General features: G+C 47.2%; 1 long non-coding RNA gene across 1 annotated transcript in view; it reads left to right on the forward strand.

Moving 5' to 3' along the window:
• The window catches only part of LOC128328245 (uncharacterized), a 54,472-nt gene extending 32,245 nt beyond the window's left edge, over positions 1-22,227 (forward strand). Inside the window, exon 3 of the long non-coding RNA XR_008309094.1 lies at positions 22,023-22,227. This is a non-coding gene — a long non-coding RNA (uncharacterized LOC128328245). The remainder of the gene's footprint in view (positions 1-22,022) is intronic.
• Positions 22,228-27,068: the final 4,841 nt, after the last annotated feature.

Raw genomic sequence — 27,068 nt, forward strand, 5'->3', positions numbered from 1 at the left:
CCTATTTTTAGATCATATCTTCAAAATGTACCGCAGTTTATAATTTGCTTTCATTCTTTTTTTATGCTCTGCTGTGTGATACATTGAGACGCCTGATAATTTGCTTGATAGGTGTTTGTGTTGACAATGTCAGTTTAAGTAATCAAGCCATGTAGCTGATTAAGGCGGCTTCATGTTTTCCCTGAAATAAATCCTCAGATTTATCTTTTAGTGACAGATGTTTGTTTGCTTCCTAAATACCACAGTGAGTCATGACTGGTAAGACTTCCTATTCTTGGTGATCACACCACACTGCACAGTATTATTTTAAGTCATATTTTGTAAAATAGCATGCCAATATTTGTGCCATAAAATTCCTGTGTAGCAATTTTACTAATGTTCTTCACCTTCAGCTACACATATGATACTTTTCATGACATCATCCAATGCAGCAGGATGTTGTATGTAGTGAAAGGCAACATCCCATCTCAACTTGGAACTTAATCCATTTCTGAATAAGAAAGACCAGGACCAATCCAGATGTTTCCCACCATCTCTCCACCTCAAGCCTTGTTCCATCTCATTGCCCTTCTGCTCATGTTTCCCAAACTTATTTTAAGTGGGAAGGAAGGAACCAGCAGCAAGGAATGGCTGGGAACAGCAGAAGACCCATTTTTAACTTTCCAGTGCCCTTGTTTACAAAATGGAGTCTTCTGAGCTCATTTACACCAGGAATGCTGGGATTTGTAATTTTATTGCCTCCTAGCTTAGTGGATGGAGTCAAAAGAATTAAATTCATGCATTCCAGTGCCCTTGATTGTGACTGAAGCTTCTGAGCATTCTTAGCAATCTCAATTTTGTCACCAAGAATACAGAGATGCAAGGTGGAACAAGAAAGGCCTTCTGTCCCCATCCTTCTCTCCTCCCCGTCACATGTTAAGTTTGAGAAAGAGGGAGGCAGGAAACTGGCAACAGAGAAGGCTAGGGGCACCAAAGCAATCAGCACCCAGGCAGACTGATTAGAAACTGAACAAATTTTAGAGAAGAACTTGTTGGCTGAAAATTTGGACATATTACCTGAATTTCTAAATGTCTCAGTTCAGGAAAATCTTCTCTATCTTAGTTGTGTGTGAAGAACTCAGCAATATGGGCTGGGCAGTTCATTCCCATGCAATTGATATCTTTCCTCCTGGGATGTTCACCATGAGAAGGGGGGAGGTCTATGCAATCTGTACTGCCATTGGTTGCATTGTTCACCTGCAGATCTCTTATCAGCTGTTTGAGATATGTTTTAAAGTTTAAGGTGTTAATGTTTACTGTCACTTATTTTAAACTGTTTAAATATATTTAATGGGGTTTTTAAAAAATTGTTTGTTATAATTATGTACACTGTCCAGAGATATGTATATGGGACAGTATAAAAATGTGTGTGGGGTTTTTTTTAAAGAAATATGAAAAATGGCTCCCATGCAGCAAAGTGTGACTGGAACCCCAGTTTCTGCCGCTTTTAGAAACCTCATAGGAACTGATTATCAGCAACATGCCTTTCTTGGGACTAGTATCAATGCGCTTTTAATAGTGATTCATAGGGCTGGGCTATTGGAACTATCAGAAGCCCCGATAGTACCATTCCCTCCCTCCACCATGGGGAGATAGCCGATCATGGGGCAAACAGTACATTGTGTGTGGGGGGTGGGGTGGGTGGAGGTTCTCCAAGTCCCGACCCAGCACTGGCAAAGGGAAGGCTAGGCAGGTGGGGAGAATGCTGGGAGTGTCTGTGGGGAGGGCAGGGTCTTTCAGGAGAAGCTGGGGATGAGCATGGGAAGGCTGGGGAAGAGCACAGGGATGCCTGTGGACTGTAGTTCCTCCCAGAGCTTTTCCCATGGGAGATAACACCATGGGATAATTCTCCTATGGGAGAACCCCACTTGCCCAGCCTTCCTCGTGTCACTGCAGGGTCGGGTTTTAATGAACACCCACCTACTATTGTAGTGCCTGTGGCAATTGTGATCAGCTGCCTCCCCATTGGTGGGGGGGAGGGAAAGGAAAATGGCAGTATCAGGAGTTCTGGTACTCCTGATAGCACAGACCTAGCAATTTATGTCTGAAAAAGCATGGTGCATAGGTCATTTAAGATGACAATGTACAGACTTGTTGCACTGCTGAAATGTATTGGTCCTGTGGACAAGAGCCCACTAAGTTTGGAAGGTGGCAAGACGAGGTGAGGTGAGGCAAGGCACCACAGACAGTTCAATGGGAAAAGCTGATCCAACAACAGTTAGAGGTAGACTGACCTCTTCAATACTTTTGGGTGGAGGCTAGTCCTTGTGGGCCTACCTCCCTGCCTCAAAAATAGAAGCCTTAATGGAGCAAGTCATCTGACCTGGAGTCTGGCACACCCCTTCTCTCTTCTGATCCTTCCTAGCCTGTTGCTGATGTGCAGATATCTGGAAATGCAACAGTGTAGTGGAGGTAAGCTTCAGGGGGCTGAGGTTCTAAGGGTGCCATTTTAGGGGGTTCAGGCTCTAACGGTGCTGTTTTGGAGGGCTTCAGTTCTGGGGCTCTTTCTGTCAGGGTGTGGGCCTGGGTCTAGTGCTGATCCTGCCTCCTCAGAGTCACTACTCAGGCTATCAGGTCACGACAGTGTCCATCTGACTGGGTTCAATATGTAGTAATTATAATAACATTTCTTCCATGTACACCTGTTCAAAAACCTTCAGTGCTTTAAGAGTAATAAAAAGAGGCAGGCCCTGCCTGCAGACTCACAACCTAAAAGGAACAGAAGTCAGGGAAAGGGAGTGTGACATAAAAGGGTTAGGTTAATGAAAGAGAAGATGATCGGGGAAGAAAGGCCCACGGAAAGAGAGAGGTCTCTTCAGCCACTGGTTAAAGCTAGGGACAGATGGAGAGTTCCATATGACAAGAGCCAGGGCACACTCAAGAAGATATGCATAAAGTCATTCTGAAGTGACATTTGCATGCCTTATCAGGCACAGAGTGTCAGTAAAAAGTAGCATCATATGCAGCTATGAGGCTGCCGACTTCTACAGTCTTTAAGCGGATACCATACTCTCCAATTGCCCCCCTTTTTCTAGTCTTTGTCCTTTTTTCTAGTCAAGTTCCTTTGCTGCCATCTCCAAGATAGAGCTGAGAGAAACTCCTGTCTGTAGCCTTGGACAAGCCGCTACCAGTCTGTGTAGACGATACTGAGCTAGATGGACCAATGGTCTGTCTCAGTATAAGAGAGTTTCCTATGTTCCTATTTCCTAACATCACTGCCCCTATTTAGTGCCTTCCTTTCTTCCTGGGATGCCTTGTTAAAATTATCAGTATGAGTTTCAAGAGTTATTCTTCAGGGTTTAGCTGTTTCCACATTCTTTACCTTTACCTTACTTGGGGTGGCGGGGGGTCAGGACCTGAGAGATGGTTTAGATCTTTCCCTATTCTGGGAGTAGTTTGGGAGTGCTCTTGGACCCAAAGCTCTACCTGGTTTCTCAGGCTGAGGCAGTGGCCAGGAGCTCTTTTTATCAGCTTTGGCTAATACAACAGCTACGTCCATTTCTGGAAGTAAAGTGTGCTGTCAAGTCGATTTCTACTCCTGGAGACCACAGGGCCCTGTGGTTTTCTTTTGGTAGAATATAGGAGGGGTTTACCATTGCCTCCTCTCACGCAGTATTTGATGATGCCTTTCAGCATCTTCCTATATTGCTGCTGCCCAATATAAGTGTTTCCCATAGTCTGGGAAACATACCAGTGGATATTTGAACTGGCAACCTTCTGCTTGTTAGTCAAGCATTTCCCCGCTGTGCCACTTAAAACAGTGGTACATATGCTGGTAACTAGTGATGTGCGGTTCGGTCCGGATCCGGATCGGTTCGTCCCGAACCGGTCCGGATCCGGCGGTTCGATCCCGGACCGAATCGGGCCCTTCTGGGACCGATCCGGACCGAATCCGAGTCGGTTCGGCTCCGAACCGGCTCGGGTTTCCCGAACCGGTTCGGGAGTTCAATTGAGTCTCTGGAGTGTCCCTTTAAAGTTTGAAGTGTGTCCTCCATTTTGTGGCTCATTCCTGAAACTTTTGCTCCTAGCATCCATTTTGTGATGCTATTTTCAGGCATTGTATTGGCTGCGCTATTGATCCTTTGATTGGCCAGAATGAGTCCTTTGGTCTGGTAGGCTGCTTGGCTGTTGCACTGTTGAGAGCTGGCACCCTGTTGGCCGTGGGGGAGTGCAAAGGTGGGGGCTCCCAAAGGAGGGAATTTCAAACCTATATAAACCCAAGCCTCTTCTCTGGAAACTTCTCTTGGCTGCAGTTGTGGGATCATCTCTGAGACCTTGCTTGCTCTTTTGCTGCTGGTGTCTGCTGTGAGTCCCTGCTGACTGTGTGTCACATTAGTGTGTGTCTGTCTCTCTGCTCTCTGTGTGTGTTGTTGTGTGCCACCTTGTCCATCTGCCCTCTGTCTGTCTCTGTCCAAACCTCTTTAATACTTTCCCCTCAACTTTTTCCAACTTTTCCTGTTGTGTGTTTTCTGTTCTCTTCACCCTTTCTCTCTCAACCCTTCTTCCAAAGTTTTGGCTTTCCCTCCTTCCCCCCCCCCACCCCCCTCTTCTGCATTGCTTTCCTGTTTTTGTGCCTTGCCTGACTTTTGTTCCACTTTTTGAGTTGCATTCAATTATTGCTTCTGTGTAAATTTATATATTTGCTGATTTTGGTTTTTAATTAATAGCTATTGTTATTGCTGGCTGCCTGTCTGAGTTGTGTTTCTGAGGATTTAGTTTATATTATTGCTGCAATTTGATTCCTTGTGTTCTGATTTTGATTGTTAATTTGTTCCCCTCTGGCCCTGCTCCTAGCTTCCCCCCTCCCTCCCTCCCTCCCACCCAGATAAGATTGTTTCCCTCCTGTGCTGCTGCCTGTTGAGCCTTGCATTCTTTGGATTTCTTTGTGGAATTAGGTTCTGGTTTTGGTTTTGCTCCCTGTGTGTGTCACCCACTCCCCCAGTCCCTCCCCCTGGTAGTTGTAAACCCCCCCCCCCCGCCCTGAGACTTTCTGGCTGCCCTTTGGTTTCCTTTTTTTTACTTTGTGTATAGATTGTTTGGATTCAAATTTGATTGTTCCCCTGTGGTCCTGCTCCTAGCTTCCCCCCTCCCTCCCCTCCAGAAACCCACTCCCCCCACTGCCACCTCCTCCTCCACTCCTGCCCTGCCTGCCCCCTCCCACCCAGACTGAGTGTTGTTCCCCATCCTCCCTGGTGCTGCTGCTGCTGCCTGTTGAGTCCTGTCTTAGTTACTTTGGTTTTTTGTGTGAAATCAATTAGCTTCTTTTGGTTCTGGTTTTGCTGTGTGTGTGTCCCATTCCTCCCTGCTGGTTGTTGTTGGTTCCTCTCCCCCCCCCCAGACTTTCTGCCCATTGTTCCCAGGTGTTGTTTTTTTTTTTTACCCCAGGCCCCCTGCCACAGACTAGCCCCCAACCACACACACCCTCTCTGCTCCCCCCACCCCACCTCTTTTCCTCCTTGCCCCCGACTCTCTCCACTCACCCCAGGCCCCCTGCCACACACTAGCCCCAACCACACACACCCTCTCTGCTCCCCCACCCCACCTCTTTTCCTCCTTGCCCCCGACTCTCTCCACTTACCCCAGGCCCCCTGCCACACACTAGCCCCCAACCACACACACCCTCTCTGCTCCCCCCACCCCACCTCTTTTCCTCCTTGCCCCCGACTCTCTCCACTCACCCCAGGCCCCCCTGCCACACACTAGCCCCAACTACACACACCCTCTCTGCTCCCCCACCCCACCTCTTTTCCTCCTTGCCCCCGACTCTCTCCACTTACCCCAGGCCCCCTGCCACACACTAGCCCCCAACCACACACACCCTCTCTGCTCCCCCCACCCCACCTCTTTTCCTCCTTGCCCCCGACTCTCTCCACTTACCCCAGGCCCCCTGCCACACACTAGCCCCAACCACACACACCCTCTCTGCTCCCCCCACCCCACCTCTTTTCCTCCTTGCCCCCGACTCTCTCCACTTACCCCAGGCCCCCTGCCACACACTAGCCCCAACCACACACACCCTCTCTGCTCCCCCCACCCCACCTCTTTTCCTCCTTGCCCCCGACTCTCTCCACTTACCCCAGGCCCCCTGCCACACACTAGCCCCAACCACACACACCCTCTCTGCTCCCCCCACCTCTTTGGACCGCTGCTACTGCTGTGTCCTCCCCCCACACCTGAATCCCCCCTCCCTGCTGCGCTGCGCTTCTCCTCTCTCCTCTTTCTCTCTATCATCTCTCTTTCTCCTCTCTCTCTCTTTCTTTTCTCTCTCTCTCCTCTCTTTCTCTTTGTCCCTGCCCCCCCTCTCTTTTCTCTCTCTCTTAGTCTTTTCTCTCTCTGCTCCCCTTCACTTTCCACCTCCTCTCCCACAGCTGCAGCCACACACAGTAGCCTACCCACCTGGCGGCTGCCATCGGTTTTTTTTTCTTTTTATAGTTTTTGGTTGATTTTGTCTCTGCTTGGGGGTGAGTTGAGCGACACAAACAGTGTTGTCTCCTCACTTCTGCCCCTCCATCGTTGTTGAACTACCCCGGTTGCCTGTGTGCCTCGTGCGGCCGCCCTGCTGTGTCTCAGCCCAGGGTGGCTGGCTGGCGGCGGCGAATCCGTGACCAGCAGTGAGCGGCAGGAGAAGGACCGGAAGAAGAGGGGTTAGTGCGTGTGCGATTGTGCACCTTTTGTTGCCCCTTTCTCTCCCTAGCTGGCGGTTTTAAATAGGGACACCCCTATTCTGAAATGCATTTGGGTGTGGGGAGGAGGGAGGGAACCTTGGAGAGGAGATGTACTGTTGTAAAACTTGTGTCTTCATGCCCATGCCCAGTAAAGAAATTGCTGCTGTGTGTTGCGTTGCATTGCATGCGTCTTGCAGGTGGTTTTTGAACAGGTGCCTTCCAGAGTGCTTCCTTGCCTCTGGGGCAGTCTGAGTGGGGTCCAGGGTTCTGATGCGATGCTGCCACTGCTGGGCCCATGCCATGCCAGAGTGCTTCCTTGCCTCTGGGGCAGTCTGAGTGGGGTCCAGGGTTCTGATGCGATGCTGCCACTGCTGGGCCCATGCCATGCCAGAGTGCTTCCTTGCCTCTGGGGCAGTCTGAGTGGGGTCCTGGCTGGTCTCTGATGCTGCCACTACATGCTGGGCCCATGCCATGCCAGAGTGCTTCCTTGCCTCTGGGGCAGTCTGAGTGGGGTCCTGGCTGGGCTCTGATGCTGCCACTACATGCTGGGCCCATGCCATGCCAGAGTGCTTCCTTGCCTCTGGGGCAGTCTGAGTGGGGTCCTGGCTGGGCTCTGATGCTGCCACTACATGCTGGGCCAATACACACGCATGATGATGATCATGATGTTCAATCCATGAGGCTGCCATCAAGTGTTTGCTGCTGCTTGCTTGCCATGGCATTGGGCAGGCAGAGTCACAGAGTGGGTGGGTTCAACCTCTGTGTTGGTGTGACTGGGTTCTGGTTTTGGTTGTGTGCAATTTAGAGTCACTAAATAGGCTGCATTGAGTTTGAACCACCCCCCAGAACCCACACTTTGTGTTCCAGTTCACTAAATAAGGGTTTCCTCCTTTGATCTGCAGGTTCCCAAGCGTTGACTGCATCCCTCCCCCACCCCCGGTAGGTGCTGTGCCCTCCCCCCATCCACTCCCCCCCCCAAAAAAGCTAAAAACTTGCCACCCACACCACAACTACTCCACCCAACTGCCCGTGCCACCCTCCCACACCGGGGTTCCACCCTTTAACCCCCTATTTTTCTAAAAAAAACCCCTCCCAGACCCATCTCCCCAATTGGCTTGGTGGTTGACTCCCAAATTCAAAAAGGACACCCTCCCCCTCACTTCGATTGGCTTCCCCCCCCATATCAAAAAGTCTTCCTTTCCCCCCCATTGGCTTCCTTTTTTCAAAACAAACTTCCCCCCCGCCGCCTCCAAATCAGCTGCCTTTTTTTTGGCCCCTAAGCCCCTCCAAATTATTTTTTTGACCCTGTCTGGCCTTCCTCCTAAAGTCTCCCTCCTTCTGACCTAGCAGCATGTCTGAGCGCCGTGTGGCGGGCAGGGCTCGCTCAAGGCTGGCAGGCAGAGGTGGGAGAGGCCAGGTGCGGGGTGCGCCTGCGGCACGGGGAGGGAGAGGACGCGGGGAGCCTGAGGACACCCCAGTTCTCCCCATTGGAGAATTCTTTGCTCCGGCCCCATCTTTGGTGAGCAGGATTCAGTTCCCCACGCCTGCTGCCGCCAATCGCGGCAGAGGCAGAGGCACTGTTAGGGCTGTGGCGGGTCCCTCCTCGCCGGCGGCACCAGGTGCTGCTGAGCTACCGCCAGTTGTTGAGGTGGAGGAGACTGTGGAGTTGGAAGAGCAGGTAGAGGGCGGTGAGGACCGTGCGGCTGGCAGCGATGCAGCCAGGTTCTCCCTCCCTCTGGGGCCCCTTCCCCCTATCCTTTCGCCGCTCAGTGGGGCCCCCCCTCGTGAAGCCCGACACTCTGGTGGGGAGCGGTCTGGCGAGGTGGTGGAGGAGAGGCCTGCCTCTCCGATGCCAGTTCAGCCGGGCCCTTCCTCCGCTGTGGAGGGCGGAAGGGGCGGGTTGGGTGGCAGCAGTGGGCAGGCAGCGGCGGCCGCCCCCCCCCCTAGGACTGCAGCCACCCTGCGAGAAACGGCCTAGGACGGCGCCCAGGGCGCAGGAGGCCAAGGGCAGTGGTGCATGGGTGCATTTTGAGGTTCCTCAAGATGACCCATTCCACGCCCGCTGTGTCCACTGCAGGATGCTTGTCAGCCGTGGAAGGGACCCTGCGCACCTGGGTACGACGCCTATGTGGAGACACCTAGAGCGTCACCACCCAGGTCTCAGGGGACAGGCTGGCAGCGCTAGTGCGCCTTGTGCATCTGCCACTAGGGCGGGCAGCGGCAGTGTGCCAGCCAGCAGGCAGGCTACACTGCCCGTCCAGCGGTGGACGCAGTCCTCGGGCAGCCAGCGTATTGTTCGCGTGGACCATCATCACCTCACCCGCCTCATAGGGGAGATGATTTCCACCGATGACCAGCCGTTTCAGGTGGTCGAGAACAACGGCTTCCGCCGTATTCTCCAATACCTGGCTCCCGAATACGTCATCCCCTCAAGGACGACGTTCAGCCGGAACGTGGTCCCCTCCCTGTACCGCCGGTGCAGGGAGCTCGTGTCGGCCGAGCTGCGTGCAGCTCCGGCCGGGACAAGCGTGCATTTCACGACTGACCTCTGGACCAGTGTCAGTGGGATGCACGCTTCTTTCCTGGCCCTCACTGCCCACTGGTGGGGACCGGAGAGTGAGGGGACCTCCGCGGGCGATGCTTCCGGGTCCGGCGCGGCTCCCGATGCACTACGGCACAGGTGGGCCGTCCTGCACGTGGAGACGATGGACACGAGGCACACCGCGGAGGAGGTGGCGGCCGTACTCGACCGCCAGATAGAGGAGTGGATTGGCGGGTGTCCACACCTCTCCCGCGGCTTCATTGTCACCGACAATGGAGCCAACGTTACCGCCGCTGTCGAGACAGTCATGGACTGTGTGAACATACGGTGTATGGCACACACGCTCCATCTGACCGTCAGGGACGCCCTTGGCCTTAAGGAGCTGAGGGCGTCCCAGGAGAAGGGGGCCCGCCCCATCGCAGGTGCTGTTGCTGCCACGGCCACGCTTGTGGATAAGTCCCGCAAGCTGGCCGCCCACTTCCACCGCAGCGAGAAGTCCAGGAGACTGCTTCGCCAGAAGCAGGATGACCTTGGCCTTCCTCGCCATCTCATCCCTACGGATGTGGAGACGCGGTGGAACTCCACCTTCCTCCTGTTCCAGCGCCTGTTGGAGCAGGAGAGAGCCCTTGTCGCCCTGGCGAGGGACGAGTCCTTGGATGTCTGCGACTTCTCGAACGCAGAGTGGAAGCAGATGTCCGAGGCGGTGTCGGCACTCGAGCCCTTCCAGCTTGCCACGAAGGGCTTGTGTGGCGACACCACTCCCTTGAGCCAGGCGCTGCCCACAGCTGTTGGTCTCGAGAAGCTGATGGGTGGACTCCATATCTCTCTGACCACGCCAGAGGGTCGTGCTCTGGCTGGGAGGCTGAGGTCTGGGGTTGACAAGCGGCTCGTTGATGTGCTGGGAGACAGGGAGGAGTATGTCCTCGCTTGTCTCTGTCACCCAGCCCTCAAGGGCAATGCCGTGAGTGCCGACGACTTGCCCAGGTGGAAGGGCATCCTGGTCGAGAAGGTTAGGGAGGAGGAGGCCGCTAGGGCCCGCAGAGACCAGGGTGTTGGTAGTGGTGCGGGGGCAGCCCTCGCGGCCCAACCCGCACCCAGCAGCAGCATGGGCGGCCAGCCGGCGTCAGCTTCCCCTTCCCCTCCCTCTTCCCAGTCCAGCAGCGCGGCATCCCAGGCGGCGCCATCGCAGCAGCCATTTGCTACCGACTCGAGATCCGCCCAGTGGTTTCAGCGGTTCTGCTATGGCGCCATGCCTGGTATGCGGGAGGCTCGACCTGCCAGGCCCCCCTCCAGTGCTGAGCAATGCGTTGCGCAGTACTTGGAGGAGCCTGTGGAGGGAGACGGCGTGGACTGCGCACAGTTCTGGGCGAGCCGCCGCCAAGTCTGGCCGGACCTGGCGGTGGTGGCTGTGCGCCTCCTCTCCTGCCCCCCAACCAGTGTCCAGAGCGAGCGGGTGTTTTCACGTGCCGGGGACGTGGTGACACCCTCTCGCTCCCGCTTGGACCCTGGTCTGGTGGAGCAGCTGGTCTTCCTTAAGGTGAACCTCCCCTTGTTGGGCTACCCCAAGCTTGAGTTTGAGACGGGCGAGTGATTACCGTGGGTTGCCCCATGGTTGGTCACCTGCCTGGCTCGACCTCTGCTTATCCCTACCCTCCCCCCTTCCACCTCTAGCTGAGCTGACGTGACAGATGCTGAGCCGTGCCAGCCAGTCGCAGCGTGTAGTGTGCCCACACAGAGATGCAGTTGTAGTAGTAGTTGTAGTGCTGCGACTGGCCAGATGTTTACAATGCCCACGCCCACCTAAAAAGAAACCCAATGCTGACCAGCACAGGCCCTTTATCTATCCACCTGTCAGCATTTGGGGACCTGGCGTGGGCACGGCACACCCCCCCAAAGTAGCACAGCCCACGGAGTACTAGACTTAGCGGCAGCGGCGGGTATACGTTCAAAAATGCAGTGTAGATATGTAAATACTGTATGTAAATAAACATGTAAATAATTTTTTCTTTAAAAACCCCATGTCAAAATCAAGCCTCAAAATTATGCAAAAGAAAGAAAAAAAGGTGACAAAGGGAGAACAAAATGATGAATGCCAAATGAATTGATTTTATTGAAAATGTCACCAGAAATCATGTGTGGGGGGCTTGGTTTACATGGAGAAAATGATTGGGTGATTTTTTGAAATGAAACGAATGAATTATTATCATCTTATGTTCATCTTGATTGTGGTCACTGTTGATGTTGGCTGATGGCAAAAAACCCAAAACCATCAGAATAGCAATGAACTGGCTGCCAACACAACATATTGATTGATAACTGTGCAGGGGGGGAATTGGGTCTGTGTGTGTGTGTGTGTGTGGTGCAGGCTCAGTCTGTCTCTTCCTGTTGTGTGTCTGTCTGTCTGTCTGTCTGTGTGAATGGATGCCTAGCACTGTCTCTGTGTGTGGATGCTTTCTGTGTGTAGTGTGGTGTGTGTCTGTCTACATGTTTTTTTCCTCCCCCCTCCAACTCCCTCCATCCTTCCCCTCTCATCCTCTCCCCTTCCTCTTCACCACCTTCCATCCTCCCTCCCTTCCAGCCCACCACCGCCTCAACTGCCCCCAACCCCGGTCTGGCAGATGATGAGAGTCTGGTCTCTCCCACCGAAGCACACACGTGAGCACGTGTGTGCACAAATATGTGGCTGACCAACTCTGAGCCGGACCCTCCCCCCTTCAATCCCCTCTACATCCCTCTCCCCCTTCCCTTTCCTCCCCCCTGCCTCCCAGCCTCCCTCCCTGCCTCCCTCCCCCCTCCTAGCTAGCAGCGCACACATACACACACAAAACACCTGTGGTGGCAAACACCACCAGCACACATGCACTCACACTGGTGCCACCACCTCTGCCTTGGGCCTCTGTGTCCTTGAGCAGATATGTGGTGGTGGACCAGAGAAGCATTTCTTTCCAGCAAGGCAAAAGGCATGCACTCACTGCACACACACACACACACACACACAAAGAGGTGAAGACGAGAAGAGGCAACTTCTAGAACCAGCAGCAGCAGGTGAGTGTCGTGTAATTGTGTTGCTTCCCAAGGCCACTGCCCATGCTCAATGCTCAGTCTGCTGAAACTAAAGAACTAGCTACAGTCACCCTTCCTCACATGCAGCTCAGCTCAGCTCAGCTCAGCTGCACAGCACACTGACTAACTAGACACTACAGCTGGTGGTAGAAAAAACAGAAGTCTAGATTCTAGAAGATGTCCTGGTGGATTTTAAACTTTCAAATCTGTGCTAGGATTGCCTCGCCCGCCTCCTCCTCCTCCTCCTCCTCCTCCTGCCTGTAATTGTGCCCTCTCCCCTTGCAGTTGCGCCGTCGTGATGGGTTGGTGATGTGCGTGCGCCGTCTACTTGTTAGCTCTCTCCTCCTCATGTTGGCTGGGCTTGCCAGGCACTGGCTGGCAGCAGCTGTTGGCTGTGTGCTAGGCTCAGGCTGTGGCGCGCGTGACTGGACTGGGAATGTTATTGTAGCGGCAACACTGGCTGTGGTGGTAGCAGTAGTAGCTGTTGTTGTTGCTGGGCTGGTGGCTGCTGGCCTGTGCTGACTCTGCGCACTTGGTCTGGTCTGGTCTGGTCATTGGGATGCAGATGTAGGGTGTGTGTGCATCATCCATGGGGAGCATCAGAGCAGAGCAGAGCAGGTTGGCTGGCTTCTGTCTGTCGGGCCTAGTCAGTGGCAGGCACTGAGTGAGGCGGTGGTTTCTTTGGGCATCACGTCACCCATCATGCGGAGCAGCAGGTCTGCTGCTCTGCTGCTCCGCCTCCTGCTTCTTCTCTGTGTGTGCTGCTCTTGTGCTTAGTGTGCTGCTCCGCTGCTGCTGCTGTGCTGGCAGGCAGCACAGCTGTGGCCTTTTTGTTAGATCAGAGAGTGGGTGTTGTCTCTCTGAGTGTCCTCCTCTTACTTGCTTGGATAGGAGTGGTGGTAGTAGGTAGGCATTAAGATGGACTGACTAGGTGTTACGTGTTAGGGCGCCCAGAGAGAGGCGCCAAAAAGATGGGGTGGCAATTGTTGGGTTGCTCCTAGTATTATTGGTGAATTTCTGAAGAAAATTTTTTTTCCATTGGCTAGAATGGGGGTTCGGGGCTGCCCCAGACCCGCCTCTGTGGGGTGGCAGCACCCCCAAAGTGGGTCCGGGGCCATGGCAAAAATGCCCTCAGTCCCTCCCAGCAATCCCCGTAGAGATAGGAGTGATGGTTCTGTTGTTTTTCTGAGGTGTTCTGAGTGAGTGTGGATTCTGTGATAGCAAATGAGAGTGGATTCATGGTGTCTCATTGGAAATCTCATAAGCTATCATAGAATCTACACTCAGAATACCTCAGAAAAACAACAGAACCATCACTCCTATCTCTACGGGGATTGCTGGGAGGGACTGAGGGCATTTTTGCCATGGCCCCGGACCCACTTTGGGGGTGCTGCCACCCCACAGAGGTGGGTCTGGGGCAGACCCGAACCCCCATTCTAGCCAATGGAAAAAAAATTTTTCTTCAGAAATTCACCAATAATACTAGGAGCCACCAATTGCCTTGGGATTTTTGGGGTGGAGGACACCCATGGGTGGCTACCACCCACCCCAGCTTTTTTGCCCCTAAGGGCTCCACATTGTGAGTTATGGGCAAAAATTTATTTTTTGAAAAAAATTTGTAAAAAATCAGAGGAAGGTCCAATCGACTTGAAATTTGGGTGGCAGGTAGAACACAATGTCCCCTTCAAAACCAGCCACTTTTTGTGATCCGAACCGGTTCGGTTCGGATCCGAACCGGTTCGAAACCGAACCGGACCGGGGGGGTGGTCTGGCAAAACCAAAACCGAACCACCCCGGTCCGGTCCGGACCCGGTTCGGACCCGAACCGAACCGGGAGAACCGGTTTTATGCACATCCCTACTGGTAACCTCCAGGCTTGACTACTGTAATGCACTCCACATGGGGCAGTCTTTGTACATAGTCTGGAACCTACAAATGGTACAGAATGCGGCAGCCAGATTGGTCTCTGGGACAACTCGGAGGGACCACATAACACTGGTTTTACGGGAACTACACAGGCTGCTGATATGTTTCTGGGTGAAATACAAGGTGCTGATTAATACCTATAAAGCCCTTAATGGCTTGGGTCCAGGGTATTTAAGAGAGTACCTCCTCTGTCATGAACTCTGCCACCTGTTACAATCTTCTGGAGAGATCCGGTTATGGTTGCCACTGGCTTGTTTGGTGGCAAGCCAGGACCGAGCTTTCTCTGTGGCTGTCCCAGGTCTTTGGAATATGCTCCCTGATGAAATAAGAGCATCTCCTTCTCTGTCTGTTTTCAGGAAGACCATCAAGACTCACTTGTTCTCACAGGCTTTTAATTAGAATTAATTTTAATAATTTGTTTTAATTGTTTTATGCTACTGTTTTAATTATTTCATGTATTTTAATCTGTGCTGATTTTTAAATATTGTTTTAAATTTTGTACACCGCCTAGATATGTACATATCAGGTGGAATAAAAATAAGATAGATAGATAGATAGATGATAGATAGATAGATAGATAGATAGATAGATAGATAGATGGAATTTATGTAAAATGCTTTCAAAATATGTGTTGAAAAGTGGTATATAAATATTTGTATTAGTAACAGTAGTAGTGGTAGTAATATATCTTGTCTCTGCTTTTAAGTGGTCTCAGGCATGTCATTCTTCTTCATATTTTTAACATGGTAGGGGTTCTCCGCCTTTTTGAACCATGGACTCCTCAGATCCTCAAGTGTTACTCATGGAGCACCACCCCATTTATATAATATATTTTCATGAGGCTCCAAAACAAATTAGAGGGGGGAAGTACCCAAGATATCTCTCTCTCTCTCTCTCTCTCTCTCTCTCTCTCTATCTATCTATCTATCTATCTATGTAATAAATTCGTATATCACCCACTACCGAAGTCTATAGGCAGTTTACAACATAAAACAAACCAAGCATAAAACAAACCAAGAATTTAACCAGATAAAAGCATCCATAAAAACACCAACTAACTATTTATTTAATAAATTTGTTTTCAAGAACTTTGTCTTCAAGGATAATTGTTTTCAAGAACTTCATTCTGGCGCACCAGGAAGCAAATTAAATTCAGTGCAGCAATGATTTTCCATGGACCCAAGATTAAGAATTCCTGACATATGAGAAAGTACTGACAATGATTACAAGACTCTAGTAGCTGTGGAATGCCTCAAGCAATTGATAGGGCTATACAAATGCCAAATATATTGGTGGCGGTACTGCTGCTGAATGGAAATATCTTTAGTAACACAAAACAGCTTCACACCCTTCTCATAATATTTCAGCCAGAACTCTCTAGCTAGTCTCCTATGACACAGAGAGAAGCAAGTTCAAAAACTTGCATTATAAAGACGTTTGGGAGTCACATTTACAAACCATAAGCTGAATGAGAGCTTGTATTAAAAAGCAAAAGTAAGAACTCGAAGCATGTCTACTTTTTTATTAAGACTATTTTACCAATGTTTAAATTATTCTAGCCAGTAGCAGATTGTGCTTTGTAGACTGGTGTGTAGTAAAGATATCTATAAATGTCCAGAGAAATCTCTTATAAGCTGCTGCTCTGGGTAGATTTTTGAGTGAAGATATAGACTTCTGAAAGGTAAAGACTCATGGCCAACTAAGGGTGAGCTTATTATTGGCTGAAATGTACCACACATTCAGCAAGTGTATTTCTGGAAGATAATCTGCCTCCAGAAAGAGAGCTTATTTTAAGGATATATTCTCATTTGTCCAGCTGAAAAATATAAAGGACATATTTAGTGAAATGGAGTAAAGATATGAAATGATTGCTTGCAGACCACCAGCCCTACCTCTGCCTATTAAACAAGAAAGAAATCAAAGACCGAAGAAAGCAAAATGTATGTTGAGAACTTTTAAGACTGTGTGTATTCTCATTTGAAATGGAACTGTACCTGCATAATGTTTATAAATCATTATGTTGGGGTTTACGCAGATGAAATATATGCAGAGGCGTATCTAGAGAAAATAGCGCCTAGGGCAAGCACTGAAATTGCGCCCCCTGTCCAGACATCTGACACCCATCTTTCAGATAACTTTACCATAATATCAGCTCAAAAATACAAATCAAGATCATTAATCTTTTAATATTTCAAAAACTATTTAGCAGTGGACGTAGCCAGACCAAAAAATGCTGGAGAACTACAAATTTCAGTATGCTGCGGCTCATGAAATACCCAAATACTATCTGGAGGTGTACTTGGAAAACTAAACAGAAGTACCTGTCTAATTCTCTACTATGCATTGTAGCATCACCATTACATAAGTTTTAAAAATAAATGGAGAATTTGACTTTTCCCAGATACTCTGAAAATAATTAAAGGATATGCAGAGTAAACTATGTCACTGCTCGGAATATATTCTAGTATTTCAGAAAGACAGTTAAAATGAGAGAAAGGGAGCAAGAAATTTCCAGTGGGCCTTAATACTACGGATTTCACACTGATTCAAAGAAAAACTCACCATTAATAGCCATATTATTAAGACATCACATTTAACTCACTTATCACAAGAAGCAAAGTAAGAGCAAATGAATACAATCCTAGCTCATAAACTTCAGCTCAGTATTCACAAGCCCTGATTCTCTGTACATGGTGCCAATCTGAATATGTGTACAGTGTCTTATATTATATGAATTTTTTTTAAAAAAAAAATTTTACCTGTAGCCCCTTCAGGGGTCTTCCTAAAGGCCGTGGGGGGTCTGCAAAGGTTCCCCCTCCCCCCGCTGGCCTCTAGGGCCTCACAGAGGCCATCTGAGCATGCGTGGTGGCCATTTTGTTTTTGGCAGCCTTTTAAAAAAAATTAATTTTACAAAATGGTGCCCCCCTTCAAGTGGCGCCTGGGGCACGTGCCCTGCCTGCCCTACCCTAGATACGCCCCTGAATATATGACTACAGTATAGCAGTAAACATAATAAAATATCTGAAAGATAGTTCCCTTTCCCCACTATCTAGGAAGGGTTCATAGCTCAGTGATAGGGCACATTCTTTGCATGCACTACTAAGTCCCTGGTACATTCCCTGGCATCTACTACCCTCCAAGTAGGCCAAGAAGGATCCTTGTCTGAAAACATGGAGATTGACTACCTGACAGTAGCTTATATGATGGGCCCTTTCTCATGATCAGGGACCTGGGCAGGACAGTACACAGGGAGGAAGGCTATAGAAGCTTAGCTCTCCTGCAGACAGCCAGGTCCCAGTTGCTGGGTGTGCAGATTGTGCGCCCAGATTATCATCATTATTATTATTTACATTTTATATCCTGCTCTTCCTCCAAGGAGCCCAGAGCGGTGTACTACATACTTAAATTTCTCCCCACAACAACCCTGTGAAGTGAGTTAGGCTGAGAGAGAAGTGACTGGCCCAGAGTCACCCAGCTAGTATTATGGCTGAATGGGGATTTGAACCCGGGTCTCCTCGGTCCTAGTCCAGCACTCTAACCACTATGCCACACAGGCTCCCGATGATCTGCTGCTGCCCTAGGCAGTGTGAAGTTGCAGGGGCTGGGACATGTCATTCCAGCCCCTGGAAGTTACACAATGCACTCAGCGAGTGCATGGTGCATAGTGGGGATCTCCCCAGCAATGGGCGGAAGCCCCTAAGTGTCTGCACAGGCTGAAAGCAGCCAGTGCTGACACATATACAGGGTTAAGGGAGCATTTGCTCTCTTGACCTCATTTAACAGCTGGGCTTCATAGCTGGGTCTGCCACCAAGGCGCCACTGGGAGCCATGCAGCTCTCAGTAGTTCTCATGGGCAGACAAACCTGGGTTTGACTGCCTTAGCCTGGTCTTGGCTGATTGTAGAACAGCCTCAATGTGTAGCCCTCTGGCAATGGAAAGGGGGCTGCAGGTCCGCAAGAAACCTTCCATGTCCCTGAGCTGATGACTTCTTTGCACAGTGAACTGGGCTTGGAAGGGGAGACAATGTTCAGGTCTCTTCCCTTCCTTCAAAAGCCTTTTCATTTGTATAAATGAAAGCTGCTCCTGAGGCCTTCACAACATAATAGATTAGATATCAAATAAACCCAGTATACATGACAGAATTTGCTAACAAGTATGTGAAGAGTAGGCCTCTCAACTGTCCCAATATTAATCGTACATGTCTATTTCTAGTTTTCCATATCAAAATCTGTACACTGCATAGTAATTTGAGGAGCTTATAAATTAAAATATACATTGGTCTTGTGCATAATCCAAAACACGAGACTTTACCAAGTCCAAATGGGTTTGGGCCATAGTGAAAGCCCAAAAACCTATTTTCTGAGTCATTGTCATACTTATCTTGGCAGGTAGGATGTGTGCGTGTGGAGACAACACTAGTACCTATGGTGTTTTAAAATGCTTAGCAGAAATTATCCCAAATGCAATGAGACAAAGGACAATCAAGCAGATAATGTAGCAAATTCTCAATGTGAATCTTTCTAGATGCAGAACTGCAAATTGTATAGACATTTTCATACCTATAATCTGGTACAGAAATAGTCATTAACTGAAATCTGAGTATAGTAAAGGCTCTGTTCAAGGGGAAACTTATCTATTTTGATAAAGTAATCTTTAAATTCACATTCATATTTGATCATGCTGAACCAAGAAGCACTTTTCATATTCAAGGATATCAAGTCTCATTGGAAGCACACATTTTTCACACTGTATTTGTATTCATTTGGCCTTTTGCTCATATCTAACCGTTTAAACATGAGGAATCTCTTTTTAAAAAATCTGTAAAATAATGAAGTTTCTGATTTTGTGGCATAAGACACACCAAATATGAGAAAATATGTTATTAAGGAGAAGACATATTTGTAAATTGTAAATGGGAGCATTCTGTGTTTGGACCTTATTTTGTTTTTGGTTTCTGGAAGTAAAGAGGTTAAATTTTTTAGAATTGTTTTGTCTTGAGTATATTCCCTTCTGTGCTGCTTGGATCCTTTCCTGCCAAGGGCCTTTCTTACTTGCCTACACTTCTTTCAACTTGACAGGAGCAAGAGAGCATGTCCAAAGTATATTCTGAAATATAGTCTTTGCCAAGCTCCCAATGGATTAGCTGCATGCATGTGTTCATGGATTTGGGGTCCTAGGTGGCTGCCGCTCACCTTCAAAACTTAAGGAATGCTGTTGCCAGTTCTAGATGCTGAAAAGAAAATGCCAAAGTGCCATGCTGCTTGACCCTCAAGCAAATTCAAATACCGAACTCTGTATAATATCTGGGGCACATTATGCGCGGATTAACAGAAACTATTTAAAGTGGTAGATTTAAAAACAAGGCTGTTCCTGCTTTAAGAATACTCAAGTATAGTATACTGAAGTGCATATACAGTGCATACTTGAAACAGATGTATGGAATATGACATGCTTCTAAAATAAGACTACAATAAACATCTTAATTAACCAGTAATATAATCCAGACCTAAACTTATTTTTTTGGCACTAATTGCAAGTAAAATGGTGTGCATTTTTTAATTTATTCCCAGCAATTTCTCTGACTTCCAGCATTTGTATACTTTGCCCTTTTTGATCTAAGGACCAGCTGAAACAAGAATGTCACAAGAATGTGGGTTTTGTGGATCCATGTAGGATTTGGCATGTTGTGATTTCTTCGATATGCAGCCAGCTCATCACTTAGTTCCTAGTATTTAGCATATCCACTGTAAAGGTACAAGGCATGGCATTTAGCATGTCCAGTGCATATTTGGCATGTCCAGTATAACATTTCTAGTGGTTATATGGTTATAAAGTCACATGGCTACTGGATCCTATGTCAACCTTTTCCCTGATTCATCCCCCTGATATTCAATATGCTGGTTTGGTTGTGTGAATCAGCTCTTGTATGAATAGTACATATTAGATAATCAGAAACAGTTCCTTAACTCACCTTGTGATGAGAGCTCTCTTCAGAATACAGATACACATTCTGAATGGATTTAGAAATATTAAAATTATATTCTATTTTTGTATTATAAAAATAGAATACAACACACACAAAAAATTATATATCCTGTACATCAGGGGTGGACAGACTTCCGGGAGATACTTTTTATTTTATTTTGCCAGAGTATTGGGAGCTACCATTGGAAAATAGTGACTTGAGGAAGTAGTGCCAATCAAAAATATTGGCTTGGGTAGGCAGAGCCAGCCATAAAACAACAGCTGGGTTTGGGTTTGGGGTTTTTTTTGTTTTAAGTTACATCCACAGAATAACTCCTCAACTGGGCAGCAGAGATGGACAAAGGCCTAATCAAAGGCAACCAATTAACAATGAGCCTGAGAGATAAGCCACAAGCCAGCCATTGAATCTAAGGCAGATAATGCTTTTTTTATTTGTAATGTTTAAAGGGACAAGTTGTGTTGGCATTTTAAAGCTCCATTTTAGAGAGAGGGAAAACTGAGGCCTAGAGATATACAACTTGTGCAGGCGTGTGATTGTACATATGAGCAATCACACTTTCAGTCCTCCAGCAAGAAAAGCAGACTAAGGGTCATTCCACATAGCAATTATCGATGTGGTTCGATATTGACGCAGCTCCTGTGCTGTTCTAGGTGAAAAGGCCCCTACTCAGCCAGCCAGCCACATTTGCAGTATATGCTGAAATGGAAGGCAGAAGGGGCACTCCTTGAGATCTGAAAGAGATCTCCTAGAGATCTGCAGACTCCTAGAGATCTGCTTTGGATAAACTTGGAAACTGCTGGTAGCTTCGAAGCTACCTAATGCCTGCCCCTGTTGTAAATCTTCCTAATGCTATTTTGTGCATTTATAACCTTTTCTATGAAATGTGGAGAGGTTCTTCTACCATTGCAGTGTGATCCTGACTTGCAGGTTGTGTTTTCCTATTTTCGATAACCATGATTACAAATGCAACAACAATTAAGCAATGAATATGTACAGTACTTCAGAGTATAAGTTTTCTCTTAACACAATCAAACATAATTTGACAAAAACAATTATAGAGACTTGATCACACTCATGTGTCCCAAACTAAGTTTTTTGTTTGGTTTGAGGTCCCTCTGCCCCCCTGCCCCCCATGCGTCCATCCAGAATCTGGTATCTCATAGTTCTGTTTTCCAGATCTTTCCAGGCTGGTGTTGAGACACAATCTTCTGCTGCTGCCCCATCCTGTACAACTGCAATCGGACATTAATAAAGTATTGCTTATCAAATGGCTGCTCCTGGAGAGAATCTATCTATGTGGTCGCTAAGAGTCAACACCGACTCGACAGCACTTAATAAATAAATCAGTCCCTCATCCAGCCCATTACCGCCTCCAAGCAGGCACCACCTCCAAGCAGGCATTTAGAAAAGATATGCCATTTCCAGATGAGGTTGACTTGGAGAAATAGGTCTGGGTGTCATTAGCATATTGATAACACCCAGCACCAAACCTCCTGAAAATCTCTCCCAGAAGTTTCATATAGATGTTAAAAAGCATTGTAGACAGTATGGAGCCTTGTGGAACTCCACACTTTAGTTCTGGTTTGTCAATCTATATTTGTCAATATATAATTGACAAATCTGGTTTGTCAATTATAGATAAATAAATAATCAATATATAAAATGGTGCCCTGTCCCCCAAAGGGCTCACAATCTAAAAAGAAACATAAGGGAGACACCAACAACAGCCACTGAAGGGCTGCTCCAGGTCATTTGATTTGCCACTATGTCAGAACACCTATACTTGTGGTTTTCTCTGCAGTAGGCTTCACCACATGGAGAAAAACAACTCTTCGTGTGCAAAGCCACCCATGGATATCACCCAAGAGCTAAGCAGAAGTCTCCTTATCAACCCTGCTGCTGAAGATCCTTGAACCAGAGGTGCCAGCGAATTGATCTTTGGCTTCAAACACACCAAGCAAGAACCTTATCATTAATTTTAACAGGCAATTACATCTTAAAGAATATCAAAATCTGCTTTGTCTATAACAAAATTATAACAAAGTTTGTCAATTATAACAAAAATTTACAGGTTCAATAAAACAATGCCTTTATTTGGGTAAATCAATGTCAAAGCACAGTATGGAAGCCCAGTGGAATGATCTTACCAAGTGATTGGAGACCTGGAGATCAAACCATTTGGTTACTTGCGTCGTGTGTGTGTGTGTGTGTGCGTGTGTGTGTGTGTGAGAGAGAGAGGGGGGGTGGAGAGAGGGAGGCCCGGTTCAGATGTAACAGGAAACTAGAGGTCCTTTCACCTCTGGTATCCTAACCCAACCATCCAAATTCGGAGAAATATGTTTGTGGGAATAGTGACCCACGGTTTCCCTTGCCACTCTGAACCTCTGATCAAAGTGGAGTGTCACCACCGCAAACTACTACAAGAACAACAATTTATATACCGCTTTTTAACAAACACCATTCTTGTGGTGCCAGAATTACATCACAACACTGGCAGTGCAGTTTGGGACCTGCAGAACTGGAGTTGAGGGGGGAAGCTGTTCCCTCATTCTGACCCAACAGGCTCTGCAAGCTGTCCTTCTGTCAAGAAGGAAGCCCGCACAGCCAGCTCCACCTCTTCACTGCAGTCTTACTCACTGCAGACAGGCAGCTTTCCCCAACACTCAAATGCAGAACAAGAGAGCAGGGAGAAGGAGGCACAAAGCCACGGGCCCATTGGACCTGCAGTTCCATGTTACATCTGATCCAAGAGAGAGAGAGACTGACTGATGTAGGCAGAAACAACATAATTGGCCATCTAATGTGAAATATGTTTAGGCATGACTGGAGGAGCATGAGTTGGAGCCCAATCAGAGAGTTCTAGAACTGAGGAAAGATGTTCAAGGTACAATGTGCTGTCTAGAGATACAGCAGCGCAGATTTCGTCTGAAAGAACTGTCCCTATATCTTTTTAAAATTCTGTAATATTTAATGTTAAGAAACAGATTCCCTTTGTAGTATACAGATGGCACCTCAGAAGACTTTTTGGCCTAAATACCCAAAATAAATAGTAAATAATGTCATTATCATTAGGCAAATCAAAATGATGAGAGGCAATTGTGGAAGTACAAGCCAGAGCTCTAAAAGCCTCTTTACAGAGCCAACTTTCATCTCAGCAACATGAAAACAAAACAAGCTCTCCTTAAAAACAACACAAGTGATCCCATAATTGAAGCAATCTTTCTCATATAGCTTGGGCAGCAACAAGAGATCACACAAGGCTTTTAAAAATATTTTTCAAGCTCCAAAGCAGAGTGAGCCTGGCCCTCAATAACCGACACTAAGGGCAACAGCCATCACAGAGAAAACACAACAGATGGCAGCGTGGTTGCCCCACTCACACATGCAGGTTACTGAGCAGATGCCTTTTGGGCTTCATATCATTCCCCCCCGCCCCCCACAAAAAAATAAAAATAAAATAAAATAAAAATATTGTTGGGTTTCAGGGCCACAGGGCAGCCTTGTACATAATCCACGTGTAAAACAAATGTAAGCCACCCTCCTGGGAAATGAATGAAGGTTCCCAAAACAAGGCAAAAAATGTCAACAGAAAATCAAATCTAGAAACGACAATCCAATTACGGATGTTTCTCGTATCAGATGAGGCTTAGCCTTACACTTTTGCAGAATCCTTCCTGTATTATTTCACATTTTATTGAGGTAATGTGCAGTAGTTCAAACTGCTTACATGAAAAAAAGAAGCTATAATAAATTCTCCATCTGTTTTACCTCAAAGGTCAGCCTACCTGAGCAGCAGCAACTCACCTCTTTCTGATGCCAGGTGTTAAACATGAAAAGGCAGAAATCAGAGGATGTGGACAGAAGAAGGGAATTGGGGGGGGGGGAGCACAAATGAAGACAGCTCAAAATTAACTGTTTTTTATTAATATAGTACACACAAGAGATTAATTACAAAGGTGTGCTAAGCATGTAGAGTGCCACTGAATGTCTCTCCCCTGTTATGCTGGATTAAAAAGACGATTGAAACATAGGTTTTCCCACCTAAAAATGCTTACTGGACATATAGCACATACTACAAGAGCACACTGATAGCAACTGCTGTGTATGTCACCATCCATCTTTTATTCTGGAAAATGGGTGCCTTCTGGAGAAAGTCAGCATGCCTGTCCATTGATATCAATGGGATTTACTTGTGCTTTCACCCCTCTGGATTGCCCCCATTGTACCAAAATATGATGTGGATTATATAAGTACAGTATAGCGATGATATTAGCATCCCCAGTGATGGAGGCAACATTCAAGTGCTGTGCTATTTAACTGTGGAGCCTGCAGAAAGGGAGGGATTGTACTCCAATGATTCAAACATCTGCCCTGAAAACGAGATATCAGGGGCAGACATGGGGAAAATTGGGAGATTCCATCAAAAGGAGATGAGGATGCACCCAAAAGCACCCCCCGCAAAACACAAGGACACACCAAAAAAAGGGAGAGCCTTTTCTTATAGGGCAAGCTGCCATAGTGAATATCAACACAAAGCCATTGGGCAGAACAAAGCCACCAGCAAGGTTGACAAAAATGGACCCTAAATGAAGTATCCAGTGAGCATGCTCAAGGTCCACCACAAGGAGGGTGACACAATTTGAACAATGCCACCTGTTGATAAAATATCGACATTTTATATGTATCTTGCTTCATTCATAATATAACTATAGGTATGGGGGGAAAACTGGTAGATGCCAAAATGAGGAAATGTGTAGCAACCTAAGAGAGCTTCTGAATGTAATGTGTCATGCATCACTGTAATAAGCCATGCATTACTGCACCATCTACAGTTTGTCCCACCCAAATATTACTCAAGTGCAACTATCCTTTTCAGTAAGCTAACCTACTCTTCCTACATGAATTTTTACATATATAATGTAACCTACCCCACAGGGTTGTTGTGAGGATAAAAATATACCGCTGCATGTACACTGCTCTGAGCTCCTCAGAGGAAGAGCAGGATACGAATGTAAAAAATAAAATAAATAAAATATCCAAGTAATGGAAAACCCCCTTGGTATATTACTGGGATTGGAAACTTAGTTCAGGGCTTTTTTATGAGATCACCCAGCATTTTTATGTCCATGTGTGTTCATGTCTCTACCTGGACCGATTTGAACCAAATGTAGGGACACATAGGGACGCTTCAGTGGCATAGTTTGTGTTGATACCATCCACCCCAATTGAAGTTGGCAGATGAGTGGATGTTGGAAGTTCTATCTTGTGAACTGCCTAAACGATTTGAACCAAATTTGCTACAGCTGTAGGGACACAGAGGGACACCTCAACAATGTAGTTTGTGATAATGTCATCCACCCCAATTCAAGATGGTGGTTGTATAAACATTTGAGGTGCAAGTGGGAACCAATTTGGACCACATTTAGTACAGTTGAGGGATGGTGTAGTTGGCAATGATGTCATCCACCTCAATTCAAGATGTTGGACTCATGAACATTTGAGGCGGAAGTAGGCTAACTTGTGAAGATGATAATTATCAATTAAGATTATAGTGAAAGGAAAGAAGGCAGATTAGTTCTTACCAGAACTTCTTGTTTAATTCTAAAATAGCATGACTTGGCGGAGACAGTTGCAATGCACCAGATTTTCTTTTTCATTGATGCAGAGATGCTGTTCCAAAGCCTGAAGGCAGCAGCAGGAAATTCCTATTGTTATGGATCATGCAGGTCTGTTGTGTCAAGCAAGGAGAAAGCTTTCACTGTTTAGGGTTGTTGTGTAGCTTGCTTTCTGGTGGTGAACAATAGATGTTTCTTTAATGGCCCCTAAAAGCCCACCATGCTAGGCTCTATCTAAAAAGTGCATTTTGAAAGCTACCTGATGGTAGCAATTAAAGTATGGTATGGTAAAGGGAGCATGGTAGCAATTAAAGGGAGTGGGGAGGGAATCAGTTTTAAATTTACAGAATTTAAACAGGAAGCTGTCTTGGAGTCTTTAAGAGTGCTGATGTTGCTTTTGGAGAACTGATGCTGCTTTAGGACCAGCATTGCCTGCATTTGTGTCTACTTGCTTTCCACCTGCTCATCCTATATATGTGCAAATAAACAAGCAGATATTACGAAATGCTTAAAGTCTCCACCTTCTCTTCTCAGTAAAGTGTCCCTGTAAAGATGCCATGAGACTGCCCAGAGCTTAGAAAGATGGGAACTATAAAACAGTATATGCCTATGGGGAAACGAAGATTGCACTGGATACTCCTCCGACATCCATATACTGCTAGGAGTCATGTTTGCATGGGGGCCTCTATACACTGAGCCTAACACAAACCACACACAATCAATACACTAGAAACTGGAACAACAAATCTCAGAGTTTGGGCCTATGTGTGTCAGCAAACATGACATTCAACACACACACACACACACACACACATCAGGTTTATCAGGACTATTGAGATCATCCCCTGCAGCTAATATTTATATTTTTAAAATGCCCCAGATGGAAGCACAAAAAATGCTTAATGTCATTTGTAGTTTGAACTTGAAAAGCTCCTAGATCATCTAGGCCTTCAAAGAATCCTGTATTATCAGGATCGTCCCAAAAGAGGAGCACTCTAAGCATTTAGAGTTCAGCATTGTAAGAGGTGTATCCGGTACTACTGCTGCTTCTGAAAGTTTGAAGGAGACAATCTACTTCAAAATTAGCTGACATCCTAATGAAGTGCTCTATAACAAGCAAGGTTGCTCTAGCACAAGAAAATTGCATAGTTGTGCTAAAAATGGAAGTTGCAGAATTTTGCTATAGCGCTTTTGCACAAAAGTTCCTGTTAAAACAAATGAGGTATGCTGCA

This window comes from Hemicordylus capensis, chromosome 5 (genome assembly GCF_027244095.1).
Source record: "Hemicordylus capensis ecotype Gifberg chromosome 5, rHemCap1.1.pri, whole genome shotgun sequence".
Lineage (NCBI taxonomy): Eukaryota > Metazoa > Chordata > Lepidosauria > Squamata > Cordylidae > Hemicordylus > Hemicordylus capensis.